The sequence below is a fragment of the Pygoscelis adeliae genome, unplaced genomic scaffold, assembly GCF_000699105.1.
Source record: "Pygoscelis adeliae isolate BGI_AS28 unplaced genomic scaffold, ASM69910v1 Scaffold121, whole genome shotgun sequence".
NCBI lineage: Eukaryota > Metazoa > Chordata > Aves > Sphenisciformes > Spheniscidae > Pygoscelis > Pygoscelis adeliae.
This window is the reverse complement of record NW_008824359.1, coordinates 4,117,732-4,127,882: the sequence shown is the minus strand read 5'-3', so window position 1 is coordinate 4,127,882 and position 10,151 is coordinate 4,117,732. Positions and strand designations below refer to the sequence as shown.

The window sequence follows — 10,151 nt, the reverse complement described above, 5'->3', positions numbered from 1 at the left end:
AGAGGAAGGTGAGAAACAGTCTGCCACATTTGGCAAGACATTAGCACTGTCCCAGTTGCTGGCTAGCTGTACAGCTGACCTGTCTGGGAAGCTACCACACTAACGCTAGACCTCTGGCCTGCCTCTCTCATGGGGCTAGGTAACAAAGTTCACCTGCACTTAGAGCCATTTCACTGTATTAGGATGAGAAAGGCCTGCTGAGAACTAACTTTTCTTCAGAGTAGGTACCTCCAACTTCGGCAGAGTGATGATGCCCACATAGCTCATGGCTTCTATGGCCTTACCAGTGTAGCATGGTGCAGAGACACCTGGGTTGTACCAGAGCCAGAAGTAATATATTGTTGGCATGCTGTATAATCCCTTGCAGCAGGGTTTGGTAGCTCATGTCTGGTGGCCAGACTGCTTCTATAGACACTCTCACAGCCCTGTGGCTCATTACTTGGGTTCCCTAGCTCAGGTAGCCTCTGTTCACTCAGTGGGACCTAGCTCATTCCACCTTATGCTTCTGTCTGACTCCCAGAATTCCACTCTCTTTTCTCTTACAGGAAGACACATTTGGTAGCCTCTCTTAGCCTGCCCAGACATGTCTTCTTTCTAGAGTCTTTGGGACAACATTTCTCATTTGATACCAGATTAATGATGAGAAGATTTCCTGGTTCTGGATGCATCTGAATCACAGTGTCCAGTTCCCAGGCTCCCCAGTACAAGAGGGACATAGACATACTGGAGTCAGTCCGGCAAAGGGCCATGAAGATGATTAAGGGGCTGGAGCATCTGTCATACCAGAAGAGGCTGAGTGAGCTGGGACTGTTTAGCCTGGAAAAAGAGAGGCACAGTGGGATCTTGTCAACGTCTATAAATAACTGATGAGGGGAACTAAAGAAGCACCACCCTGGAGTGACTTCTTTGGTGAGGGATTATGAGTGCAGAAGTGTAAGTTGAAACAAGCATTTCTGTGCTAGAATACACAGAGTTATCCACCCTCATGCAGCCATCCCAGACTGAGGTATTTTATTCCTGTTGGCTGAAACTTTTCTACATTCTGTGTCTGGGAATGTGGCCCCTCTTGTGCAGAAGTAGAGATGAACACACCTTTGGCATCAGCGGGAAGAGGATGACAAACAACTCTGGGGCTGCAACGTCTTCAACCGGCAGAGTTGAATATTAGTCCATAGCCTCAGCTCGTGGCCCTCTCCTAGGGCTGTAAGACACGTCCTGGGTCACTGAGGCTATGACCCCGCTGTGTGGTCGGCCTCCTGTATTCTGCTTTAGAGGTTTGTCAAGCCTCATTGTAAAAGCGGTTAATTCTGTGTTTTTCCTCCTTTGTTCACACTGAGACACCCTTCCCCAACTTCTCTAATGGGTAGTGGTCGCTTAATGCCATAAGCAGATTTGCAGTCGGTTGGATCCAAGGATCCTCTAGCCCAGTCGCTTCTTACCCAAAGAGGGCCACAGCAGAGGCCCTAGGGAAGAGTTTTACAAAAGCAAAGTAAGCTTGTAGCAGCACATCTTCAGAATGTGCTTTCCCCCTCTGGCTGTCAGAGGTACAGGGACTTCTGGAGGCAGAGGCAAGACCTTGGTGTTTAGCAGCCCTTAATGGCCTATGAAGCTTACACAAAATGAAGTGAACTATAAGAAAACCCAGGAGAGTGTCCAACATCCACAGCATCCAGGAGCAAGGAGGTCTAAGTCTCCTTTGCTTGCTTTGAATCTGCCACTCATTAGGGTCAGGTCTGGTCCTTAATTATCACACTGGATGGCACACTTGCTCCATGGCCTCGTAGCAGCATACATCACTTTTACATTCCCCATCAGCTGTCTAGGCTGAAGAGTCCTGTGCCATTCTAGCACAGCAGTCATCCCACCTCTTCGGTACTTGTTCTGCTCTGCCTCTTTCCAATTGGCCTATATCTTTTTTGAACTTAATTAAGATCCGTTGTCCCCATGCCAGCATTTTCCTGTGGCTTAAACAGCTCTGCCTCCCTTTAGGCATTTTGGATGAACGGCCTGTGGTGCCATGAGACCTGTGGAGGTGAAGGACGCATGGAGGGAGGAACCAGGAGCTGCTAAAGATTAGAAGGTGTGAAGGTGTGGCTGGCACAAGACAGTCTAGCTCCATGGCTGCCCAGTACCTGGTAGCAGCTGAGCCCTGGTTTACCCTTTTCAAATAGCCACTGGGCATTTTTTCAGAGACTCGATCTCTGGGGACAAAGCCCTTGTTTTCAGTGACCATCCAGTTTGTTCTTCCTCAGCCGCAACAGAAGAGCTTTCCCTTCTGTGCATAAAACATGACCTTTGGGTAGTGCGTAATAATTTGGATGATCAGACAATGTTTGTTTCAGACATAAAACACACAATGACTTTCAGAACACACACCCAGGCACAACAATATTTCATGGGAGAGTTGGCTAAAAGGGAAAGGGGGGAAAGGGGGGAAGTTGCACTGACCTTAGATAACACATCTGAATGAGAACAAAAATAAAATAAACACAAATTAATCAAGGACTCCAAATCGAACAGCGTAGTGATAAGGATTCAAACAGGCAATAAACAGGCTGTGAGATACTTTCTCTGTGATGTTTGAGGAACTGTGTTATTCCAGCTTTGTGCCTAGCATGGTGCAGGCAGCTGAGCTAGCTGGTATGCTAAGGGTTCTGTAGGATTTGTGCAAAGGTTTCGTTTTCAGGGGTACTGTGGGGACAATTCTTATTTTTTGTGAGTTAGTTGTGTGCAAACAGATGTCATGGCACTTGTAAGTGAAGGGATGAATGCTCCCCGTGCCATGTGGCACATTAATATGCCAGGCTGAAAACAGTGGTAGCTGAAACCAAAGTGAAAAAGGCATTTAAATCAGCACTTCACTGGAAAAAGAAAGCCTTGCCCAATTCTTGCCCTCTTCCTGCCTCCTCCTGCTCAGGAGTTTTTGTTCAACACCAGCTAAAGGCTCCTGCTTGACCTTTGTGTTGGAGTTTTGTAGAAGGAACAAAGAAAAAAAAAATAACGTGAAACAATAAGTTCCACTCTGCTATTCCAGCTCTTTGCACATAGCTGAGTACCATATGTTTTGAAAGGCTGTGGAAAAACACACACAAGCATGCATTCACTCGACTCTGATGGCTGGGATGGGAGAAGGGATGGAGCCATGAACTTTCCCTTCCCCCTCCTCATCCTTTTTGGAGCATCTGCAGTAGTTAGTGGCAGGCCTATCTCACAGCCAGCATCAACGAAACAAGACATTTGGAGCTCAGCTGTGTGTGTGTACAGGGATGGTGGAACTCTCCATATACTCACTCCCATATTGATATAGTGAAGCATGAGGTCTAACAACATCCGTTGAAGTGGAATTTCCATGGGCTTCAATGACTTTTGGATTAGGTCCCTAAGTCAGGCCAGCCACGGGTTACTTCTATAGACCGAAGTACTAGAAAGTCTGATGACTGCATGCTTCCTGCTCGTTTCATTTTATTAACCTCTTGATTTTTTTCCTGTTATTGCTGCAAGCGCAGCTGGCTGTATAGGAAGCTACTGCAAGTTGTGTAGGCCATTTGGAGTTTGTATAATCCTATTCTGGACAGCAGGAGTTTCCTGCCTGAGGGCCCGGCCTGTCAAACCTAACAGCAAAAATGTAGAAGTACAAAGTAGCATCCACCTTTTGCACAAAGAATCATATAAATGGAGGGAAATCCCCTAGATCAGTGAAGGCAGGTCTCTGTTGTCTATATCTCATAATTCCCTTCTGCAATGATCAAACCTGAGAGAGAAAATAATTGTTTATATTTTGTTCCACTGATCTCACCTCCAGCCTTATTATTTTTCTACTGGTCTGTCTTCCAGAGCACAGGGTAACTCAGAAATGCTAAATACTGCTAGTATTTAACTTCTTTGAAGGCTACACTTGTCTATAATGTTTTCAAAATCATCAGAGCTCTTTCATCTTCATCATTGGCATTAGGTGCGAGATCAAGACAGAATATCATCAACAAGGCTGGGACTAGTGTGTTTTATTAATATTCAGAAGACTTTAAGGAATATTAGACTTCAGACAGATGCTTGGCCTGCTTCAAAATGACATCACACTTCAGGGGTGGTCCAGCCTTGTGAACCCCTGTGGTGCATGTTGGGGTAAAAGCACAGCAATGCAAAGATAACTTGCAGCTGACAGGAGGTTTGCTCATGAGGTCCAACACTGAGCTGGGTAGAGGACTGGCATTTCTCAGGCCCCGGGGTGCCTTCAGAGAGCTTAAACAAACACCTGCCATGAGATGTAGGGCCAGAGTAGATGACCTGCTGAGGTCTCTTTCCGGGAGACCCAGTCAATAGTTAGCCTGTTCCCTGTCTCAGCCAATGCCAAGATTCACAGAAATGATTCAACGAACAGTACGGGCCAGGGGCTGTTCCCAGTCAGCCGCACAGCCTAGGCTGCCCTGTTTCGGAGGGAAAAGCAGAGTTCAGGCATATGGAGGTGTACTGTGCCCTGACAGATGGCCTCAGGGTTAGGGAACAACTCCAGACTCTCACACTGCACTGTTGCTGTTGCGTGTGTTTCTTCTAATCCCAGCATGCCCTAAGTAAAATGCAAGTTTCAAGATTAGGAATATTCTTTAGCTTCTCCACCCTCAATTAGACAAGGTTGGTGGCTAATTTTGGTGGCATCTCCCATGGCAAATCTTCAGAGGCACCTGTGTTTCTCTCCACTGACTGTACAGTTTCAGGAATCTCCTCTGCTTCAACACCCTCAAAAGCATCTGCACTTACATTAAGGACAAGGGAAGCCTCCCTTAACTGCTGTCGGATTAAGCCTTCACCAGGTTTGGTAATATGGTGCTGAAACAGTGCTGGAGCCAGAAATTAGGCATTTAGGAAAAGAGCAGGCACTTTTCGAGACAGATTTACATTAACAGCATAGAACACCTCTCCTGTGAAGAAAGGCTGAGAGAGTTGGGGTTGTTCAGCCTAGAGAAGAGAAGGCTCTGGGGAGACCTTATAGCAGCCTTTCAGTACTTAAAGGGGGCCTACAGGAAAGATGGGGAGGGACTCTTTATCAGGGAGTGCAGTGATAGGGCAAGGAGTAATGGTTTTAAACTGAAAGAGGGTAGATTTAGATTAGGTATTAGAAGAAATTCATTACTGTGAGGGTGGTGAGGCACTGGAACAGGCTGCCCAGAGAAGTTGCGGATGCCCTATCCCTGGAAGTGTTCAAGGCCAGGTTGGATGGGGCTTTGAGCAACATGGTCTAGTGGAAAGTGTCCCTGCCCATGGCAGAGGGGTTGGAACTAGATGATCTTTAAGGTCCCTTCCAACCCAAACCATTCTATGATTGTATGATTCCAACATCTCGTGTGTCCTTACTGAGATAAGAGTCAGTGTTATGAACAGCAATTGGACTTTTTAAGCTTGAAACAGGACGGATAGTGAGAGGAAGGAAGGAAGTGCCATCAGTCCTGCTTTATGGCGGAAGAGACTTGAGGCATGCATAGGCTCATCCGGGATCTCAGCCATAGGATCGGTTGACCCAGATTTTAGGGACCCCATGTAGGAATTTAAAGAATTTCTCCCTCAAGAAGGAACAGTAAAACAATTCAAGAGCAAGGGGCATGCTGTGAACAGCCTGTCATAAGGCACGTAGGGACAGCTTTGGAATGAAGATGATTTTTACACACTCAGACTGATGGTTGTCGAGGGCCAAGACTGTGGTCACAGGAGCAAGACAAAGCAGGAACTTTAGTAGAGCTTTTCCTCTGTACATGAACAATTGGGGGAAGCTCTGCTGTTTTGAGGAATTTCCGAGGACAGTAAATTACATACTAGATCACAGCTCTATTATGTTTTTGGGGAAGGCATTTGGAAATTAATGTTTCGTATTAAGATTTAAATGGGGAATACATAGAGCTCTGCCACTCACAGGCATCCTCAAACCTGGCCTGCCACAGCATTTTCTGACCTCTTGAGGTGGGTTTAAGTGCTGGGTTGGCAGCGGTCAACCATGTAAACAGACCCTCGCTATCCCTATGCTTCAGTTCTCTGCTGCCAAACACGGATGGTATTAGCTGTCCCTACTTCACAGGGTGTTTAGGGAGAACCTGGGGCAGGAATAACCCATCGGTGCTTGCACTAACAGCCTGATAAAGTGAGAGCTGTAGAAATGCCTAGAAGGCAAATGAGACACAGCTTCCCTCTCAGCCAGAAGGAAGGATTTCAATGCCAGGAGTGGTCCATTTTAGGTGACCTTTGAGTTCTTCCTAAAACAAATATTGCTTTGTGTAAATCAGCTGACTGAGATGACACAAGGGAGTTAAAGGTTTTTTCTGGGCTGGGAAAAACCTTCTGTTTATTCAAAAATGGTCCATTAGAAGGTGTCTAAAAGGTGGGCTAGGTATCCTATTGTGGTGGGTTGACCCTGGCCTGCAGCTAAGCACCCATACAACCACTGAGTTACTCCCCACCTGCCAGTGGGATGGGGGAGATAATAGGAAGAGAAAAAGTGAGAAAACTAGTGGGTTGAGATAAATACAGATTAATAAAAGAAAGAAAAAAGGAAGAAAAAACAAATGATGCGAAGGCGATCATTCACTACCTCCCACAAGTAGACAGATGCCCAGCAAGTCTCCAAGCAATGGCCACCTTGGAAGACAACCCTGCCCCCCACCTCTGTTTTTTATTGCTAAACATGATGTTATATGGTTTGAAATGTCCCTTTTGTGAATTTGGGTCAGCTTTCCCAGCTGTAGCCCCTCCCAACCCCCAGCCCACTCATTACAGAGGCAGAGTGGGAAAAAGAGAAAGCCTTGATGCTGTGCAAGCACTGCTCAGCAACAGCCAAAGCACTGGTGTGCTATCAACACTGTTTTAGCCACAAATCCAAAACACAGCACCTTATGGGCTGTTATGAGGAAAGTTAACTCCATCCCAGACAGACCCAGTACTCCCATCTTGTTTGGCTTGCTCAGATGGGAGTTATGATGGAGAGGGGAGGGCTTTGGGGCAGAATTCATAACAGACTTCCACATGGATAAACTGAAGTTTGGAGAGAAGATATGGGCTGGGTGCAGAAATGATGGATTAAGGTTACAACATCCATGCCATGTCATAGGATGGTTGTCAGAGTGAAACCTCTCTTACAGGCCATCATCATAAGCAGACAAGCCCTCAGAATAGGCTGCAAATATAGTCAAAAATTCCTTAACAAAGTCCACCGGTGCAGCATTATAACCTGCAAATATAGTACTGTAATTACTAGACAACCTGCCACAGTGAGCTAGCTGCTCTGCAGGAACTGCTCTTTCCAGCAAAAAAAGCGGAGTGGATCATTCCTCTATCAGAGAGAAACAAGCCATTGCGAATCATCTTTTGCAAGCTGTTTCCCGTGCTCCCTGTTCCTGCACACCCACCTTGTGCCTTCCATCTCACCCACTTTCCTAATACCACCCCTCCAGCCCACTGTAGGGCCACCATCACAGCCCTCCAGTTTCTGCCCTCACCCAGCGCTGGCTCGGTCCTTACGCAGGATGCTGCCGAGAACAGATAAGGGGGACAAGCTGCTGCTTCGCTGCCACACACAGCAGGTGCTGGATCAGGTTAGTTGATGGGTGGTAACTGCCCATAGGCATGCTAAGCAACATGCAAGATCATCTGAGAAATAAACTCTGCACAACCATGCAGCTACAGTGAATCAGCTCACGAATCTCAGTTGGACCCCTCTTTAGGATGGCACTCCTAAGAGCCTGTTTCATGGAAAACTGGAAAACGATTTTCTGAAAGGAGTTTAGTTTTACTGTAGATTCATCACATTTGAATGATTAAAAAGCCATGATTCTTACACAAGGCTGAGATTAATTCCAGCAGCAAATCATTTCAGTTTCAAGTGCAAGTGCATTTCAGTTACAATATGCAACTATAGCCTCAAAAGTAATGATGCCCTCACGGATGATGCAATTCACATCCATGCTTGCCTACTGTAAGCCCTTGTTTCTTCTGGCAAACTGCGAATTGCAACCATGAACGGCTGCAGCAGCAGGGAGGCTTTCTTGATCAAGATGAATGGGTTAAAAAAGGAACTCTAGTAAAGGCTGCACTAGTCTTTTGTGTTTTAACAATGAGAGGAAGCTCTGCCTAGTTTGAGGAATTTCCCACGTCTCCAATTCAGACTTTGGAAAACTGCTTTATTAAGCCTGTCTAAGAGGTGTTAAAAAAATAAAAATAATCAAGGAGATTAGGACAAAGATATCTTCCCAGAGCCTACGCATGTTCTGTTTGTTTGTTTTTTAAACCTGGATCACCGGAGGCAAACTCAGAGGAATCTAGGGAAGTTAAATAATGACAAATGCCAAATAGTCACACCGGGTTTTTTTTTTCCATTACTGAATTCAGTCAAGTGTCACTGCTATGCAGATGCTAAAGATTTGCCCCTAAATTTCCTTACGTATCACTTCATTCTGCAATGTTGCCAGCCATTGCAAGACAGATTAAGCGACAGAAATAGATGAGGAATTTTCTGGGTGAGAGGAAGATCTATGGGTTGAGAAATGCCATTTTCACCATGCAACAGCAAGTGATGGAGCAAATAGAAATGGAGCTTCAGGTTTTCAAATTCCCAACGTCCTTTCCCTTGCTATTCCCTTGCCTGTTACAAGCTCATTGCCTCCCATAAAACTGTCACTGAAAGCGAAAGTTCCAGCATTCAAACAATTACACCTTTCTCCCCGAGAGCTGAAAGCTCCTAATGCATGTAGGTGAGCATCACTTTCCCACTGACAAGGAGGGAGAGACAAGGTTGTACAAAGTCACACCACAGCTGTGTTTTTTCTGAATCACAGTCATTTAAGAGACCGGTGGATACTGCTGCACCAGAGATGTTTGGATGGAGCAGTACTTTTGGGGTTATAGACGTCAATGGAGGCAAAAGCATCCCTGCACCCCCCCTGGCACTGAGCACTGGCAACAGCACTCCAGCACTCCAAATTAACACCATAAAACTGGTTTTCATTTAAACAGCTCAAGTAGAAAAGAATGGAAACAGGATAAATGTGACACTCAAAGACAGTACACAGCAGTGTCTCAGCCTGTGGCCATGGGTGCCCCAAGTCCCTCTCCCCTGTCAGCAAGCGTCACCTAATATGAAACTGAAGGGGGGTGCAAGAGATTGCTCTTAAAAGAAACAAACCCACTATTTTATACAGCTGACAGAAATACAGTGCCTGTTATCTGCATTGCAAATCCCAGCCACCGTAAGCATAAAACAAAGTGAAAAAAATCCAAATGCTATTGCAGTTGATCTGTTTTTTTCTGAAACTATGTAACATGCCTTAGGAGGTAATAAATGCAGTTCAGATTAACACAGTATTTCTGTGCACGTCCCTCTTTACCTCTGCAGCCCCGAGCTTAAACTAGATTAATCATAACCTCTATTAAAATTCACTAGCCAAGCTAACAGACAGTAGCACTTTGTCAGAAGCTTGAATGGCTTAATTCATACCCTGAAAAACCAAAAGCATCCTACAGAAAACTGTCAGCTAATCACCATAAAATGAAACATGCGCCGATCGCAGTTCTCCCAGCAGAAAACAGCGGCAAGTTTACCGGTCATGCAAAGCTTACGCTGCAATGTCAGAATCTGGCCCTGAAAACTCCTTCAAGCTGCCTTCACCTGCCCCAAACTGTTAAACCGCACAAGGAGACCGATGCTACATTTCACACACATCATCCATACCTGTAGGACAAGAAGTGCTGGTCGTGTCCGAGTCCTTTCCAAACTTCTCCTCCTGTGCTGGGAAGGAAACTTCCCATCGAAGTGTCAACTCCTGCCTCAGTCTCTGCCCTTTGTTTTCCCAAGAGCTCGGGACACACCTGCTTTTTTGTGTGTGCTGTTGGTTGTTGGGCTCGGGGTTTGTTTTTTGTTTTGCTTTTCTTTTTTGGAACAAATTAAACAGCCTGTGAGCAATTCTCAGTAAGCGAGAGATAGAGAACCTTTTGGCTTGTGGTGATTTAATCAAGCAAACCCCGTGACCTCCCTTTCCTGCTATCAGTGGGAACCGACCCCTTCTCCACCAGCACGGGGTGGAGTTGCAGCTAAAAAACACAAGCCTGAAAGCACTATGCTGGATGGGCAGGGCAGATCTTCCTTCTCCGTTTGTTGTGTCAGAGAACACGGTGAT

General features: G+C 45.9%; 1 protein-coding gene across 2 annotated transcripts in view; it reads right to left on the bottom strand.

Moving 5' to 3' along the window:
- The window catches only part of GPR116 (G protein-coupled receptor 116), a 49,797-nt gene extending 39,864 nt beyond the window's left edge, over positions 1–9,933 (bottom strand). For both annotated transcript variants that reach the window (XM_009319666.1, XM_009319667.1), the window contains exon 1: positions 9,707–9,933. The gene's annotated coding sequence lies outside the window, so the exon portion shown is untranslated. The remainder of the gene's footprint in view (positions 1–9,706) is intronic.
- Between the last annotated feature and the right edge of the window lie 218 nt (positions 9,934–10,151).